An 18,481-nucleotide genomic window follows, 5' to 3' on the forward strand; every position below is an offset into this window, starting at 1 on the left:
TTTCGCATGACAATGCAACTATCCAGGAGGTAGTCACTAACCAGAAATGTTCCTAGAGTAATAGAGAAAGAGCAAAATGTATCTGTACCCTGAGGTGTCCAAATGGATCCTTAGGATTATGGGCAGCTGGGCGATAGTTAAGAACACCTAAAGGCTGTTGTAGTTTCTGCGAGGCCTCGCATTATCCCTCCCTGGCAAATACAGTAGTCCAGCCTATACAGCTTTGCTTCCCCCAGTCACCATGTTTCAAATTGACTTGGCTTAGATAGATGTTACTATTTAAATTATTTTTTCTTTCTTGAACTCAGGTGATCTTACACTTCAAAGTGCTTGTATACTTGCCTGAAGTTGATCCTACTTTAGTGAGTACAGCTGCCTGGAAGATCTTATACCTAAAAGCTTCCTGTTAAACATGCAAAATGGCACTGCATATGCTAGGATATGTACTTTTAGCAGTAATAATTATATTTCGTGGTTCTCCTGTTGAGGTGCTGGAGCGTGTGCAGAGAAGGGCAACGAGGCTGGTGAGGGGTCTGGAGAACAAGTCTTCTGAGGAGCGGCTGAGGGAACTGGGGTTGTTTAGCCTGGAGAAAAGGAGGCTCAGGGGAGACCTCATCGCTCTCTACAACTACCTGAAAGGAGGTTGTAGCGAGGTGGGGGTCAGTCTTTTCTCCCAAGTAACTAGCGATAGGACGAGAGGAAACGGCCTCAAGTTGTGCCAGGGGAGGTTTAGATTGGACGTGAGGAAAAATGTCTTTACTGAAAGAGTGGTGAAACATTGGAACAGGCTGCCCAGGGAAGTGGTTGAGTCCCCATCCCTGGAGGTATTTAAAAGACATGTAGATGAGGCACTTAGGGACATGATTTAGTGGGTGGTGGTGTTGGGTCGATGGTTGGACTCGATGATCTTAGAGGTCTTTTCCAACCTCAATGATTCTATGATTCTATGATTCTATGATTCACTTGACCTTTTTTAACTTGGATTTTTACTTTGTATAAAGAATGAAGAAGTTGGATTTATATTAAAAAAAAAACCACAACACAGCCACGTGTCTCTCAGCTGGTGTGTTTGGCACTAGCCAGATTGCTAGGAGTGGGAGAAAAAATTCTAGTGAGAAATCACCTGAAGTCAGAAAGTCACCATAGCAAGCGAAATTGCCAAGTAGTTACTTATTTGACCCTGACCCTCTGGTATCGTTCATTCTTTGTAAGGCTGCACTGCCTAAGGCTCAAAGGCAAATCTGAACATTTCCCAGTGCTGGCTTAGCCAGCAGAAGCAATGAGCGTGCTGTCAGCTGACTGATGGTGAAGTCTCAGCAGGCTGAGAGGCACAGGCAGAGCTTTATTCCAGCTGGAAAACCCATGTCTTTCAGTCAGAGGTGGAAACTTGCTGGGGTAAGGGGAACTAGTAAGATAAATGCAAATTTTCTTTTGCTCCCTCTGCTTAGGTTGTTTATGATTTTGAGTCTGACAGGCAGATTCTTCAAAACAAATAATTCTTTTGATTTGAGTCAATTTATTCAGCTGCTTTAATGAGGTGCCAAGAGTAAAGATGTTTAACACGCATTGTTCAACACATGCGGGTGAGATTTTGCTGAGGTTTTGGATTCAGATGACAGATTATAAACTAAAATCATTGTATAGGTTTAGAAATAGACAATTGTAAGGCTGGTCCGAGCTTATCTCCTCTAGAGGACTAGCAAATAAAAGCTTCAGGTTAGGGCTAGTGATTGTACCAGGGTCAGTGCTTGAACTGAATAAGCTAGATTTTTTTTTTTTTCAGAATGGGATTATAGCTTTCAGTTAGGACCCAATGAGTTTATTCTGTCTGTAGTGGCAGCAGTTGCTGGCCTGTGATTAAGTTAAGGCTAAGATTAGTGTTACTGTTCAGTTTAATGCAGACAAGAGCCAATAAGCAGCTCCATATGAAGCTGCTTGCCTAGTTTTAAGTGTCAAATTGTTGGACTTAAAATTAGGTCCCTTGCTCAGAGAGGATGCTCGGTTAGGTTCAAATTTGTGTTTTAGCTGGCAGTGTTTAAGGAGCTTGAACTACATACACTTGAAATATGTTTCACCCTCACAGAAAAAGAACTAGTGCCAACAGAAACACCCTAATGAGGTTCTTTTAGTTGCCAAGAATTTCAGATTAGAGGAAAAATCAGTTTATTGCTGGGTTGAAATTAGGGTTCAGACATGTTGAGTGCTGCAGAACTATAACTCCATGCAGAAGAAAAGCTTTCCACATAGATAAATCAGGACAGGATCTCTTGACTGGATCCAGTCTCTCTAGCTTATGTTTAATGTGATGGTTAAAGACTCAGGACAGCAATGACCTACCTAGTATTGCAAAAGACTCGGAGAGCCACTGGAGGTGGATTTGAGCCAGTGCTGAAACTGGATCTCATGACAGACAGAGTAACTGGTTTATGGATAAATACGAGATAACAGCTATGGGTCAGAATTTCACTTGATAGGGAAACTAGGAATTAAGTTTTGAATTAGGAATTGTGTTGTAGCTAATGAGTTTTAAAGTGGTAATGGCTGTGGGTTGACACACAGTGTCAGTAAGGGCTGATGTTATGGGGTTAGGCATGGGTGAAAAAGATGTTCCTGATACAGGCTTAGTCATAGCTCCTTGGCTTTTCTTTTTTGTCATTTCTGGCTGACCAGAGATCTTAAGCTCAAGGCTAGAGGTAGTGCTGGCATGTAGCCTAGAAGGGCTGATGAATCAATGTTGCATCCTAGGCAGCGAGCACTGGGGATTTCATGCAGGAAGGAGTTTCTGTGATTCACACTGGTCTCAGATATCTAGAGTCTATCTCAACTGGAGTAAAGGGGATGATGGGGGCTAATGTTAGGCAATGGGCTAAAGCTGTCCTAGTGGAAATGGAGAGTTAGGAGTGGTGCTGAGAGGCCCAAGCATATTTGTGTCAGGCTGGGCTAGCAAAAGTTGTCATTTTATGCACGTATCCAACTTTTATAATTTCTTCAGTGAATCTAGAATAACGTGCCTAGTGTTTTCACTAGAAATATTGCTGGTTTGGATACGTGATCTTTCCCTTCACAAAGCAGTGATTTTAGGTTTTATCTAAATGTAACCAGTCTTCACAGGGTCAGCTGCAGAATTATGTGAAAAATTTCTGTGGTATAAAATAATTATTTATTACTTCATAGAATCATAGAATCATTAAGGTTGGAAGAGACCTCTAAGATCATCGAGTCCAACCGTCAACCCAACACCACCATGCCCACTAAACCATGTCCCTAAGAGCCTCATCTACACGTCTTTTAAATACCTCCAGGGATGGGGACTCAACCACTTCCCTGGGCAGCCTGTTCCAATGTTTAACCACTCTTTCAGTAAAGACATTTTCCCTCACGTCCAATCTAAACCTCCCCTGGCAGAAATTGAGGCCATTTCCTCTCGTCCTATCGCTAGTTACTTGGGAGAAGAGACCAACCCCCACCTCGCTACAACCTCCTTTCAGGTAGTTGTAGAGAGCGATGAGGTCTCCCCTCAGCCTCCTTTTCTCCAGGCTGAACAACCCCAGTTCCCTCAGCCGCTCCTCAGAAGACTTGTTCTCCAGACCCCTCACCAGCCTCGTTGCCCTTCTCTGCACACGCTCTAACACCTCAACGTCCTTCTTGTAGGGAGGGGCCCAAAACTGAACACAGTATTCGAGGTGCGGCCTCACCAGGGCCAAGTACAGGGGCACGATCACTTCCCTCCTCCTGCTGGCCACACTAGTTCTGATACAGGCCAGGATGCCATTGGCCTTCTTGGCCACCTGGGCACACTGCCGGCTCATGTTCAGCCGGCTGTCGACCAGCACCTCCAGGTCCTTTTCCGACAGGCAGCTTTCCAGCCACTCTTCCCCAAGCCTGTAGCGCTGCATGGGGTTGTTGTGGCCAAAGTGCAGGACCCGGCACTTGGCCTTGTTGAACCTCATACAGTTGGCCTCGGCCCACCGATCCAGCCTGTCCAGGTCCCTCTGCAGAGCCTTCCTACCCTCGAGCAGATCAACACTCCTGCCCAACTTGGTGCTGTCTGCAAACTTACTGAGGGTGCACTTGATCCCCTCATCCAGATCACTGATAAAGATATTAAACAGAACTGGCCCCAAAACTGAGCCCTGGGGAACACCACTTGTGACCGGCCGCCAACTGGATGTAACTCCATTCACCACAACTCTCTGGGCCCGGCCGTCCAGCCAGTTTTTGACCCGGCGCAGAGTCCACCTGTCTAAGCCGTGAGCCGCCAGCTTCTCTAGGAGAATGCTGTGGGAGACGGTGTCAGAGGCCTTACTGAAGTCCAGGTAGACCACATCCACAGCCTTTCCCTCATCCACTAGGCGGGTCACCTGGTCATAGAAGGAGACCAGGTTGGTCAAGCAGGGCCTGCCTCTCATGAACCCGTGCTGGCTGGGCCTGATCCCCTGGTTGTCCCGCACATGCCTTGTGAGCACCCTCAAGACGAACCGCTCCATAATCTTCCCCGGCACCAAGGTCAGGCTGACAGGCCTGTAGTTCCCCGGATCCTCCTTCCAGCCCTTCTTGTAGATGGGTGTCACATTGGCAAGCCTCCAGTCATCCGGGACCTCCCCCGTTAACCAGGACTGCTGATAAATGATGGAGAGTGGCTTGGCGAGCTCCTCCGCCAGCTCCCTCAGCACTCTCGGGTGGATCCCATCCGGCCCCATAGACTTGTGAGCATCCAGGTGGCGTAGCAGGTCATTGACTGCTTCCTCTTGGATTATGGGGGGTTCATCCTGCTCGCCGTCCCTGTCTTCCAGCTCAGGGGGCTGAATACCCTGAGGATAACTGGTCTGCCTGTTAAAGACTGAGGCAAAGAAGGCATGAGTACCTCAGCCTTTTCCTCATCCTCAGTGACAATGTTCCCCCCCGCATCCAATAAAGGATGGAGATTCTCCCTGGCTCTCTTTTTGTCATTAATATATTTGTAAAAACATTTTTTGTTGTCTCTAACGACAGCAGCCAGATTGTGTTCTAGCTGGGCTTTTGCCTTTCTCATTTCCTCTCTGCACGACCCAACGAGATCCCTGTACTCTTCTTGAGTCGCCTGCCCCTTCTTCCACAAGCAGTAAACTCTCCTTTCTTTCCTGAGTCCCAGCAAAAGCTTCCCATTCAGCCAGGCCGGTTGTCTAATTACTTTTAGTACTACAGTTTTTACAGAGTTAAATAGATGCTATCTATTAACACAGAGCATTAGGGGCAGGTCCACACTGTGTAGCGTTAACCTGGGACAAAAGTTTCTCTTTTTTTCTAGATTCTCTGTGTTGGCACTGTGTTTCTCTATGTGGACCTGTTAGGTGCTGGATGGGTGATGGAGCACTCTCTTGCTTCCATATGAGAAGCATCATGGTCTCAGGAAGCAATTTTGAGAAAGAAGTTTGGATGTATACCCTCTTCCTATTCTTGGAATAGAAAGAAACAACATAATTTAAAAAGCAGCAGCAGAAGAGTTCTGACCATAATCCCTTCTCACAATAAACAGAGTTATCTTGTTTCATGAGTTAAATTTGCACCAATAAACAGACTATGAGTTCCCACAAGAATATGTCCAAGGCAGTCCTCCACAGTCTAAAAATCATCCTAAAAATTATCTGAAAAATGCCCAGAGTACAGGAATTATCAGACCTGCAGTGGTGACCTCTGAGCTCTTTGTACTTTTCCTACAGCCTAAATTCCCTTTGGAAAAAAAACATGGTATGCCCAAATTGTCTTTATCGAAAGAGACCCTGAGGCATTTAGGCATCCAGGAGTAGTGTAGCCCAGATGGAGATACTGCTCCATTCTAATCAGTACAAGATCTGTCAGGAGGGAGAAGTGATAAAGATGATTTCTTGGATGCCAGCTCTTTCTTGAAGTGTGTTAACTGAAGTATTGACGGTAGGCTGCATCAAAACTAGGTATGGATCAAGTTTTTCAAATCCACTAATGAAAATAGATGCAGTTTGCAATCTGCCTTGAAATATGCCTTAACATTCAGAATACTTTCTATTTTTTTCTAAATGGATGGGATAAGATTAGCCCCCAAAAGATCTGCTTTTTCAGTTGCTACAAACACCAGTCTGTGCTTGCTTTAAATTAATGATTCAGTAACCAACACATGAACTCTATTTCTTAATAAATGCCCGCTTTCTGTTATGTTGTTATCTTATGGGTCCTGGTTGAATCACAGCTATAGTATTTCATCTATTCTGTGTCATGTTTGGAACTAAAAACGAATTTTGAAACCGAACTTGCAAAAAAGGTACCTGACTGTCCCATCCCTACAGAGAGCCTCACTTTTGTTACTGAATAGCAGGCAGATGTAAAGTTTGCATGGTTCAATAAAAGTGAATGCAAGCAGAAGATGTCAAATCAAAAGCAATCTTTATGGTACCCCTTAAAAATGATGGTCTTTTCTTCTGTGATATGTTTCCAACTCTCTTTAAGTGCAAACTTTGTTCCTATCCCAAATGAACAAAACTATAAATCATAATAATTATCTTATACCACAGAAAATTTTCACGTAATTCTGCAACTGGCCCTGTGAAGAGTGGTCAAGTTTAGATGGAGGCTGCAGGTACTCTTAAGTAATTCTTATGATTTCACACTTGGGAAACTGACATTTTATAGCCATTAAACTTAAAAGTTGAATTGGAAAAAAAATGGTGAAAGCAAATTCATGAATGTTTTGTAAATAAATGACTCATTTTTTTCTGTCTTTGCTTTTCCTTAAAACATATATTATGTGCAAATACACAGAAATAGTAGGCATTTAAGTCTCCAAATCATTCATGTTCTGGATTGAATGGACTCAAGGGACTTCAGAGAGCAACAGTTCATCCAAACTACCCAGACAGATGTTTGTAACTGGTCCTATAAGTCTTTTATGACAGAGTTAGACTATTGCTTCCCTGTGCTTATGTACCCTGGTAAACTCTTAATCTAGAAATTGCTATGCCTTGGTTTAAAGTACCAAATGAGGAGTAATTTTGGAGATCATTTAAATTCTAGATGATTCAGCGTGAGTCTGGGAAGTAGGAGGCTTTCTTGTAGGTAAATAAATCTCTAAGGGACTTCATGTGCAAAATCTATTATTCCTATGAAGCACATGATGAAAAGCACAAGTTCAGAATTTCTGCTGAGTAAGGTCTGACAGATCAGGGCTGTACAATTTAGTTTGGGGTTCATAAATATTGCCAAGCATCTCACCACTACCTTACTGTATCCATTTTATTTAATCTTCACATCTGACAGTATAACATTGCATTATCACACACTTACTTTCAATAGCAGCAAAAGATTCCCTACTATGACACCCAGTTTAAAAGAATACATTAATTACTAGCCACACAATTTGGGGCCTCTTTCTCACTCATGTAAAACATGTTCCTGATAGTTCTAGGGCTGGGGTAGATCTTCATGTTTATCCAAGAAGGCCAAAGTTGACATTAACTAGGCAATGTTAATTCATGAAATAGAGAGTGGAATCCGAAATATTCCAGTTTGACCCAGGTTTTTGGGTAGGGTCTGCCTAAAAAAAAAATTAACTTCAGCTCCTGTAAGCTCTTATGTATTTCATGTTTCTTATTTCCACTGTGGCATTTCTGATTGTGTTCACTCTTATATGTCCTCAAAACATTCACTGAACATTGACTGACTGGCTTTTTATTTCAGAAAAAAATAACACATCACTCTCTAAGATTCACTTCTAATATGAAGTTTCTAACCCCACGGATGTCCAGAATACTCCTAAGTATCTGTAGCCTCAGAGTTTAGAAAAATTTGAAGGATGGGAAAAAATACTTTTTACCATATCCATTATAATTTTATTCTGTTTCATTTGGGATTAAATCTTTTATCATTTTGATGAGACTATGGTAAAAATGAAAGTGTTTGAGAGTGAAATGCAGAAGTAAATGATAAGATTTTTTAGAGATATGCATGAATAATGCTCCTGTTGACAATAGTGGAACTATTTGTGTGTATAAGATTTCGGTCATAAAGTATCAGTGTGGCTGATAATTAACTGTAATGTTACAAAAGTTCATATAGATTATCATTACAAAATAGGTCCTATTACAGGCTAATTTCTCAAAATCCAACTGTTCAGAATTTTCTGTATTTCATTCTGGTGCAAAATGGTTCAGATGATGCTAAAATACTCTCATCTTCCTTAGGACCTGACTTTCTTTTTCCCTTACCTTATTCCCAACCATGTAAGCTCCCTGCATGCAGAGCTCCCTTCTTTTCTGAGCAAATTTTGTGGCATTTGGCCTGTCTTTTTTATTTTAATTGTGTGTTAAGATAATGGCATGGCTAATAGTAATGACTTCAGTTTTTCCATAGCTGCACACAAAACTGGTATTTTCAGTAAAGTTTAGGGAAATTAGACAGTCAAATCCCAATAAATTTCAGTGGATGCTGGACACAGAACTGGCTCAGCTGCTTTGAAAATCCTAAAATGCTTATCATTTTCTTTGCTTTTACTAAGTAAATAAAGTAGTCTTTTTAAGTGAAATGTTTAGAAATGAACTGAAACACCTGTTCTGAATGGATCTAAATATTACAAAAATCTAGCAGTATAGCTCTTGAAATAGTGTACATACTCTCTTTTCCATCACTCCTCCCTTTGTAAACTAAGGACCCAAAGAGCCAGCAACTGAAGTTAATGGAAAGTGAAGCTGCTGAGCAACTCTGTAAACAAACTCTCACAGCTCAGTGAGGTATTCACAGAAATGCATCCAAAAATGTGCTTTTTGTTTGTATAGTGTCTAAATGCTTGATGACTGATACCGACTCTAAATGCATCTGCAGTGCACCATAGAATGAAAGGATATCTGTTAGCCAAGGGTTTCTTAGAGTCTCTCAAACCTCACAGGTATACAGCAGAAGTAATTGTAATGGGAGAGTAGTGAGTCTTCAGCTTTAAAGGCAAAGGCGCTAATAGCTATGGGTGCTCATTACCTCCAAAGCAAAACTATAGCAGAACATGACTCAATGTTCATAGCAGTTTTCACTAGTTTTTTTAATAATACTTACTGTATGCTGTAGGATATATTCCTGTCAATTTGCATGTTCTATTCATTTGCAGAAGTGTTATATTATTTCTGTACTCTCAGTGCAGAGCATTTCCATGGGTTAACTAATTAGAAAGTTTAAGTACTAAACAGTATTTCTCTAATTAACTGAAATTTAAAAATTACATTATGGAAAGTGAGTTTTTTTAACTGTTTTTATTTTTGAGAATGCATGTAACACATTCTGCATGCTTTATCCATCCTCATCAAGCAGTTATATGATGTTTCACTTAATAAGCAGTGATTTTAAAGCCATGATTTTAAAGGGTGGCTTCAGTCATCTGTTATAGCTTCAAATACTTGATTGCTTTAATGGAATAAAACTGGTTTCAAAATACTTCAGCATCTTAGCACTGCATAAATCAGTTTCCCTGTTCTGATTGTCATATAATGACATATAATGATGAATCCATTTCCTCAGTATTTATCAGATGGTGCATCTTTGAATGGGCATGACCAAGTATCTGTGTGGGGGAAACTCTTATTATTTACCTCCTTTCACCTCTTCTTGACTGATCTACTTACATTCCTCCAAAGACTGAGGAGACAGAAAGCAACACCCATAAAGCAGTCGATCTCGTGCAGTGGTGGGACTTCTAAGACACAGCTGTGCGTGGAAACAAAATCTGAAGAACAGAGAAAAAAATATGCTGATAATAAAATATATTATATATGTCCTTCTTCACTTCACAATTCCTGATTATGTGAGGTGTCAGACTATTCTGAGGACAATTTTAGGGCAGAGATGAGATGCAGTGTGGGTGGGAGAGCTACAAGACGCCAATTTCTCCCACCCTATCTTGGCTTCTGTGGCAAGCTAGTCAGCTGCAGATCCAACTCATGCAGAAAAAGAAAAGTACATTTATTTAGGCCCACGTCCATGACTTAAAATGTTGTGTTGTTTTCTGTGTATTCAGGGAAACCTGACGATTTAACTTTGATTTAGTGGCCCTGCTAGTCTGACCTCTCCACACCTGTTATGACTCAGCTAACTTAGGATACCAAAACCATTAAGATTATACAAGCATTTTATGTCCTATTGGACTGTTTAAGTTGCTAAACATGAGCTGTGAAGCTTTGATAAAGTTTGGATGGCAAAACATTTTCTATTAAACAAAAATAATAAGTAATCTGATATATCCATTTGAAAATTGTAGGTCTAACATTCAAGCTTATACCGTTGTATAAGCTATGGTGTATATAGGCCCCCTTGAAAAGTAAACAGATTTTATTTAGGATATATGCAAATGGCAGGCAGACACAAGCCATCTGGGAAATTGAGCACTATGCCTGAAGCCATTCCATCTAGTATGAGCATCTTGGTCAGCGGTGGTGAGGGAGCAATGTGCCTTTAGCATGGTGCCCAAGGAATCAAACATGGGATATAGGAGACACCAGTTGAATACCCTCCTAAGCCAGAGGGGGTAAAGCTCTTTTACCTCTCCTGTTTCACAGTGACACCACTTCAAGAAGGAATGCAAGATCTCGGGGAGCAAAGAGCAATGCTGACTAACCATGCTTCTACAGCCCACAAGTGATGGCACACATCGTCATGGTGAGAGGGGCAGCCTTGGGCCAGCTTCAGCCTCAAGGATGTTTTCTGCACCTTCTTCAATGATTTGGCTATTAGTGGGACAAGATTCTCTCCCAGTGCAAGAGATTGGCACTGGAACAGAAGACTTCCTGCTAGCAGACTCAGGGTTTCTGTCATGCTTTGCTTCGCCTCTTGCAACTCATCTCTGTCTCTAAAAAATAGATACATATTGAATAAGAAAGCTAAGGTATCATTAGGCTTGCCTACCCCACAGTTTGCCCATTTGAAAAGACTTTTTCTGCTATTGACTTTTTCCTATCACAGTTTTTACACCTCACTATTTCTTCCAGATAGCTGGTTCTCATAAATTATGCAATGAGAGTATGACTCAAAATAAGGGCAAGTGATACCCCCCAAAGAATTAATCTGAGGCTTCAACTAGATCTTTCCTGTTTGAGGCTATATAGAACATTATTTTTAACATGCCTCAGCAAAAATAGCCATGCTGCAGAATGTCTAGGGAAATGAAGAAAATCTTGAGAATCTGGCTAACACATTTTGTACTGGAAAAATCACAGAAACTCATTGAGGAGGAAGCTATAATAGAAAAAAAGGCACAAAAAAAATCTAACAGCTGAGAAGATGAAGGAGTCAGCTTTCAGAAACCAATAGGGTGTAATTCTTCAATTCTGTTCTGCAGATCTCAGAATAAAATCTTGTCAACCTCTCTCTGGGAAGGTATAAGAGGAACAGAGGAAGAAAAGGAAGTATTCTATCTACAGATGTCAGAAAGAAATATACTAATTCATTTGACATTAATCTTCCAAAGTTGGAGCTAAGAAGAAGAGAAAAGGGTAATTTTACAGCTCAGTGAATACTTCATCCATTTATTATTTTAATGTTCCAGAATGCACACTAAGGCTTTAGAAGAAGGCTGCGTAAGTGCCATCTATATAGTAATCTGAGTATACCAAATTGAATTGGACCCTTGCTGTTCACAAATACAGGTTTAGAAGTCAAAAAAAAAACCCTAGTGTTAATTGCAGTGTGCTAAAAATCAGAGGAAAGCGACATATACATATCTCAAAGCAAAACATAATGCAAAGAATTTAGGTACCATTTTATACATTTGTTTTCTATTGCTCTTTTGTTTTTCATGTTCTGCCATTAAACTTTGCTAGTTAATCACTACTCTTCAACAGCTTTCTTTAATAACAGATACAGCACTGTATGTTTAACAGCTGATGCAGGAACCTTGGCCTGGGGAGCCATGAGCATTGCTCAATGAATACTTCCATCATGGGCTTGACTCTGTTTCTCCATGCTGACTCAACAACCTATCAAACAAACCATTTCATTATGTAGGCTCTGTGGGACATGTGGGATACAGAATAGAGAGCATGAAAGGGTAGGAACACTCCACTATTATTTTCTTATTATTTTGCAGTTACAGAACGTTTGGCAAATGATGGTACACACTGTTGCAAGGCAGATGCGATAAATTGGGTCAGTATGATATATATGGCTGCCAAGGAACTGTTTAAGTATATTTTCGCTGTTTCCAGCAAAAATAACAAGAGAGAAGTAAAGACATCCTGAAGTAATCATGTCATTTGGAAGGAAAATATGGCAGGGATTTTTAAAACATACATGCAAAAGGAAGAACAAATTGAACACATACCACACTTGAAAACCTAATGGAAAAGGATTAATTGATAAACACAAAACTAAAACTGTTCAGTTATCAGTCAGCTGATCAATTAAGCTGTTAGCATAGACCATTTATTCAGTCTCTGAAATACATTTTAAAATCATCAAAGCCTGCCATGATAAAATCAAATTGCACTTTAAAAAGCTGTAACCTTTTTCTAAAACAATAGACAATAAAAGGCAAACAGTTTGCTTGACTGGATCAATAGGTTACTGTTCACTGTGATTTCAATTCTGAATGGATTAATTTTGGACTTTCATTCTCAGATCTATCAATAAAGGCTTTGGGAGTTGCCAAAATATGCAACCAAGAGGCAAAAGAGACAGACTGAAAGGCCCACGTGTGTTCACAGTAAGTAGTTATTTTTAAGACTTCTTAAGTCTGTAAACATCACCAGTGTGGAGACAGATTTTGTATTGCTGCTCATTGGTACATTATACTGCTTTTTCGCACTAACATTTCAGTGCTATCCCAATGACTCAGTCAGGGTCAAGCTCCAGTTGTAGCCCACATTTTGGAAAACATGCACCAGTCAGCAATAACTTGCAAACTGTCTGTTAATGAGTCTCTTTCCACACTGCTAATTCCAGACCTTTATATAATTGTAAGGCTTTAATACCCACATTTTAAGGACTTGATGGCATTTTGCATTCCTTAAAGAGAAATAAAGAGAAAAAACATTAAGATCGTAGAATCATAGAATCATAGAATCATTAAGGTTGGAAGAGACCTCTAAGATCATCGAGTCCAACCGTCAACCCAACACCACCATGCCCACTAAACCATGTCCCTAAGAGCCTCATCTACACGTCTTTAAATACCTCCAGGGATGGGGACTCAACCACTTCCCTGGGCAGCCTGTTCCAATGTTTAACCACTCTTTCAGTAAAGATATTTTTCCTCATGTCCAATCTAAACCTCCCCTGGCACAAATTGAGGCCATTTCCTCTCATCCTATCGCTAGTTACTTGGGAGAAGAGACCAACCCCCACCTCGCTACAACCTCCTTTCAGGTAGTTGTAGAGAGCGATGAGGTCTCCCCTCAGCCTCCTTTTCTCCAGGCTGAACAACCCCAGTTCCCTCAGCCGCTCCTCAGAAGACTTGTTCTCCAGACCCCTCACCAGCCTCGTTGCCCTTCTCTGCACACGCTCTAACACCTCAACGTCCTTCTTGTAGGGAGGGGCCCAAAACTGAACACAGTATTCGAGGTGCGGCCTCACCAGGGCCAAGTACAGGGGCACGATCACTTCCCTCCTCCTGCTGGCCACACTAGTTCTGATGCAGGCCAGGATGCCATTGGCCTTCTTGGCCACCTGGGCACACTGCCGGCTCATGTTCAGCCGGCTGTCAATCAACACCCCCAGGTCCTTTTCCAAAAGGCAGCTTTCCAGCCACTCTTCCCCAAGCCTGTAGCGCTGCATGGGGTTGTTGTGGCCAAAGTGCAGGACCCGGCACTTGGCCTTGTTGAACCTCATACAATTGGTCTGGGCCCATCGATCCAGCCTGTCCAGGTCCCTCTGCAGAGCCTTCCTACCCTCGAGCAGATCAACGCTCCCGCCCAACTTGGTGCTGTCTGCAAACTTACTGAGGGTGCACTTGATCCCCTCATCCAGATCACTGATAAAGATATTAAACAGAACTGGCCCCAAAACTGAGCCCTGGGGAACACCACTTGTGACCGGCCGCCAACTGGATGTAACTCCATTCACCACAACTCTCTGGGCCCGGCCGTCCAGCCAGTTTTTGACCCAGCACAGAGTCCACCTGTCTAAGCCGTGAGCCGCCAGCTTGTCTAGGAGAATGCTGTGGAAGACGGTGTCAAAGGCCTTACTGAAGTCCAGGTAGACCACATCCACAGCCTTTCCCTCATCCACTAGGCGGGTCACCTGGTCATAGAAGGAGACCAGGTTGGTCAAGCAGGGCCTGCCTCTCATGAACCCGTGCTGGCTGGGCCTGATCCCCTGGTTGTCCCGCTCATGCCTTGTGAGCGCCCTCAAGATGAACCGCTCCATAATCTTCCCCAGCACCAAGGTCAGGCTGACAGGCCTGTAGTTCCCCGGATCCTCCTTCCAGCCCTTCTTGTAGATGGGTGTCACATTGGCAAGCCTCCAGTCATCCGGGACCTCCCCCGTTAACCAGGACTGCTGATAAATGATGGAGAGTGGCTTGGCGAGCTCCTCCGCCAGCTCCCTCAGCACTCTCGGGTGGATCCCATCCAGCCCCATAGACTTGTGAGCATCCAGGTGGTGTAGCAGGTCATTGACTGCTTCCTCTTGGATTATGGGGGGTTCATCCTGCTCGCCGTCCCTGTCTTCCAGCTCAGGGGGCTGAGTACCCTGAGGATAACTGGTCTGCCTGTTAAAGACTGAGGCAAAGAAGGCATGAGTACCTCAGCCTTTTCCTCATCCTCAGTGACAATGTTCCCCCCCGCATCCAATAAAGGATGGAGATTCTCCCTGGCTCTCTTTTTGTCATTAATATATTTGTAAAAACATTTTTTGTTGTCTCTAACGACAGCGGCCAGATTGCGTTCTAGCTGGGCTTTTGCCTTTCTCATTTCCTCTCTGCACGACCTAACGAGATCCCTGTACTCTTCTTGAGTCGCCTGCCCCTTCTTCCACAAGCGGTAAACTCTCCTTTTTTTCCTGAGTCCCAGCAAAAGCTCCCCGTTCAGCCAGGCCGGTCGTCTTCCCCGCCCGTTCTTCTTACAGCGTACGGGGACAAAGATCTCAGAATGATTCCCTCTGAATTAACCTGTTCATACAAAGAGAAACTTTTCATATACAATATTGAAGGCCTCAGTCTTCCCTACGCCCTGTAAGACATAGGTATTGTCATTGCATAATAGAGTCTCAGGCAGCTACATGAAAACTGTAACACCAGGGGGTACCATTCGGTATTACTTCCCAAACAGCGATCTGTCCGTAGAGGGAAAGTGTTACACTGTTAACATATCTATCAGGAAAAGCAGAAGTGAAGTTGAATATGTAAAATAACATTTTTCACAGATGAAACCATGCAGAAGAAAGTAAGGGACAAACGGTCAATGTCAAAGGACAGAAGGAAAAAGATGAGAAAGGAGACTCCATAGTAAATCTTGGGGGAACTTCCCAATTATGAGTGCCAGGAGACAGCAACATGGGGAAATATAGCAAGAACCAAGGTCACTTGATAATGGGCTGGACTGCAAGACCATGCCTGTGACTAAGTCAGTCCTAAATGACTAAGTAAGTCCTTTCCACCTCCAATGCCTCCAATAAAACCTCTTTCCTAAAATAATAAAGAAATATCCATAGACAAGCCAAAACAGAAAAAGATGTTTCCTCTAGAAAGGACCCAAGGGCCTTGAGGGAAATGGAAATGAAATTATTTTGGTTTGGAAGGAACTAATGTTGTTATGGGCTGTGGAGACAATCAAAATCCCGTAAAGGAATCTAGTAATAGTAAATCCCTATTTGCCCTAAAATTAAGGGAGGTTAGTTAGCTGTGTGATTTGGAAACACTTCTAGGCATCTCTTTAAAGACTTATGTATCTTTATGAATGCAATCTTTGTTATCAGGCCCAATGCTGCAAGTCATCGAGGAGACTTTACACCTTTTTTTTTTTTAACAAAGCAGCTGACATTTTTAAGGATCTGCCAACAGGTTTGTGTTACAAAGTTCCTAAGCATATTCTCTAACATGCTAAATTTGCCATGCTGCTTTCCAGAGGCCCATCTAGCTTATTATTTCATAGTGAGGATAGTGTTTTGGAGCTGATTGAAGTGTTCAGTATTAAAATATATGTGGCTAGCTGGCATTGTCTCCTTCACAAAGGAAGAGAGTCACAGGTTATCAGTGTCAAATGATCCAGTTTCTTGCACTCACACTGGAATCATGTTCTGCTCAGGATCCTTCCTCTTACTTTAAGCCATGTAATTCTTTGAAAGCCAGCAGTTCTCATAATATGGGCTCTTCTTTCTTGAGCTTTGTTTTGAACATCCCTCCCCCCCCCCCCCCCCCCCCGGCATTTTTTGAAGCAAATCTGAGCAAATGTAGAAAGAAAACTTCAAGAATACCTAGAAAATAGGAAAAACCTGACAGAAAGGTTTCATAGATTAGCAGAGCTCTCTGAAGTTGAAAGTTTGAGCCATTAGTAAGGGTAGCAGAAGGAAGCAGGAGTTTGGAAGCAAAAGATAGATGTATTTTTTCCATAAGCTTTGCCCCCCACTTTGCTTTTTTGCATATACAGAGCATGATGAGAAATGTTTTTGCTCAGGACTTGCATCCTCTTTATTTATTACATCCCGGCAGCATGATGTGATGTGCCAAGATCTCAGCTGGATCTGGTCCAATATTCCAAAATTAAGCAAGTAAATGGATGCAAGTCAAGTTAAGGTTTTTCATAGAGTTCAAAAGTGAATTAAGTTGTCCTGTAGATATTCACTTCGTCCACGTTGTCCTGCTTTCAGCAATTACTGAAATGAAATACAGTGTGCCACTGCAGACGTGGGCCCTGATCCCACACATCAGTTCTCCTCTGTTCTCTTTATTCATGCTTCTGAGCTCCTAGGGGGCTTCTCTTGTTGAACCTGACCCTGTTTCACACCAAGAACAGCCTTTTGGCTCAGTGGGCCTAATAAAGCACTAAAAATATTCTTGCGTAAGTTTTGTTTTACATCTGTGGTAAGGTTTGCACAGGTGGTAAAATTAAAAAGATATTCCTAGTAGCTCTGCTGACAAAAAGAGCAAGCAGCATGCCTGTCAGAGCAAACATGCATCCCGATCAGCTCTGAAGTTACAAGTAAACAAGTACTAAACTATCCAAGGCATATGATGAATAACAACTGGCATTTATTTTCTCCTTCCTACTCCATGTGGGTAAGAAAAACTGGCATAAAGTATGCAGCTACAGTTGAGCAAATTTTTTTTACATTCATCTGCTTTAAATAACTAAAAGTTTTTCTCTCATCTTGAAACTATCTTATCTCCCAATATGGAGGTTTGAAATGATGCTTCCTATTACCCACTAGGGAGGCTTAATGTCAGGCCTTGAGTTTTGGTAGTGGTTTGGGAGATTCATTCTTCTTTCTTTTGATGCTGTACTTGTGTTTATAAATAAAGATTTTGTAAGAGAAAGGACAAGAATTCAATGGGACTCAATTCTTAAATGCAGAAGGTAGCTCACTGCTATATTCAGTCATTATCAGTCCATCTTAATAACTTCTTAGCTACAGGAGACAGGACAGACAGGGAAAATGAGGAATGTTCATCCCAGAACAGCATGCACCAGATTGGTTATATTGCGCTACCAGGTCTTGAATGCTTGACTCACTGTATCAGAGACTGTAAGTTATAAGTAGCCATAAAAGTAACTTTCCGTAAGCGGAAATATTTGCTTACTCATGTCTGCTAGCTGTCCAAAACGGACAGAAAAGAAGGCAACTCTAAGAAAAACATGGATCAAGTAAAGTTAGATTAACCTTTCAGACAACATTCATAGCTGGCATTCATACAATGCAGAACAACAACTAAAGAAAAAGCAAAAGTGGAGTAAATTGTTCTAAATCCAGAAGAGAAGAATGGATTTGCCAGACCATTTCCAAAATGGGCTGGCAGCCTTTCACAGTGCTGAGCTTACCACAAGGAACGTGCGCCATGTACCTTTGCTCCAGGACATTATTCCAACATAACCAGGAGCTCTAAGATTCCCAGCTAGAAAAGCTGTTATAAGCTTTATTCCCTGATTAAAATTTTTAAATGGGGTTATAATTGTGACAGGCTTTATTAATGAATGTATACCCTTCTATTGTATGTAAGGTCAGTGATTAAAATAAATTTACTTTGTCCTGCTTTTTAAGAAAGAGTATTAAGCCTGGACTAGAAAATAAATGCAAGATTTTGTTTGGTTTTGGACTGTATGCAGTTCCCTCAAGTCAGGCTAAAATGAAGAAGTGATTGAGGCTAACACTCTTGTTTGTATCATTTCTATTTTCGCTACCATTTATAATATATCTAGGCCCTTGTGATTGTTTGGATGAGGAGTTTTCAAGCTGCATTTACTGTTTGGATTTGATGTCAATAACTATTGGAGGAGGAATCCCAAATTCCTCAGAAATTAAGATGCACGTGAGGAATAATTTTCACGCAAGCTATGGCTTGAAGCTT

Source organism: Aptenodytes patagonicus, chromosome 6 (genome assembly GCF_965638725.1).
Source record: "Aptenodytes patagonicus chromosome 6, bAptPat1.pri.cur, whole genome shotgun sequence".
NCBI lineage: Eukaryota > Metazoa > Chordata > Aves > Sphenisciformes > Spheniscidae > Aptenodytes > Aptenodytes patagonicus.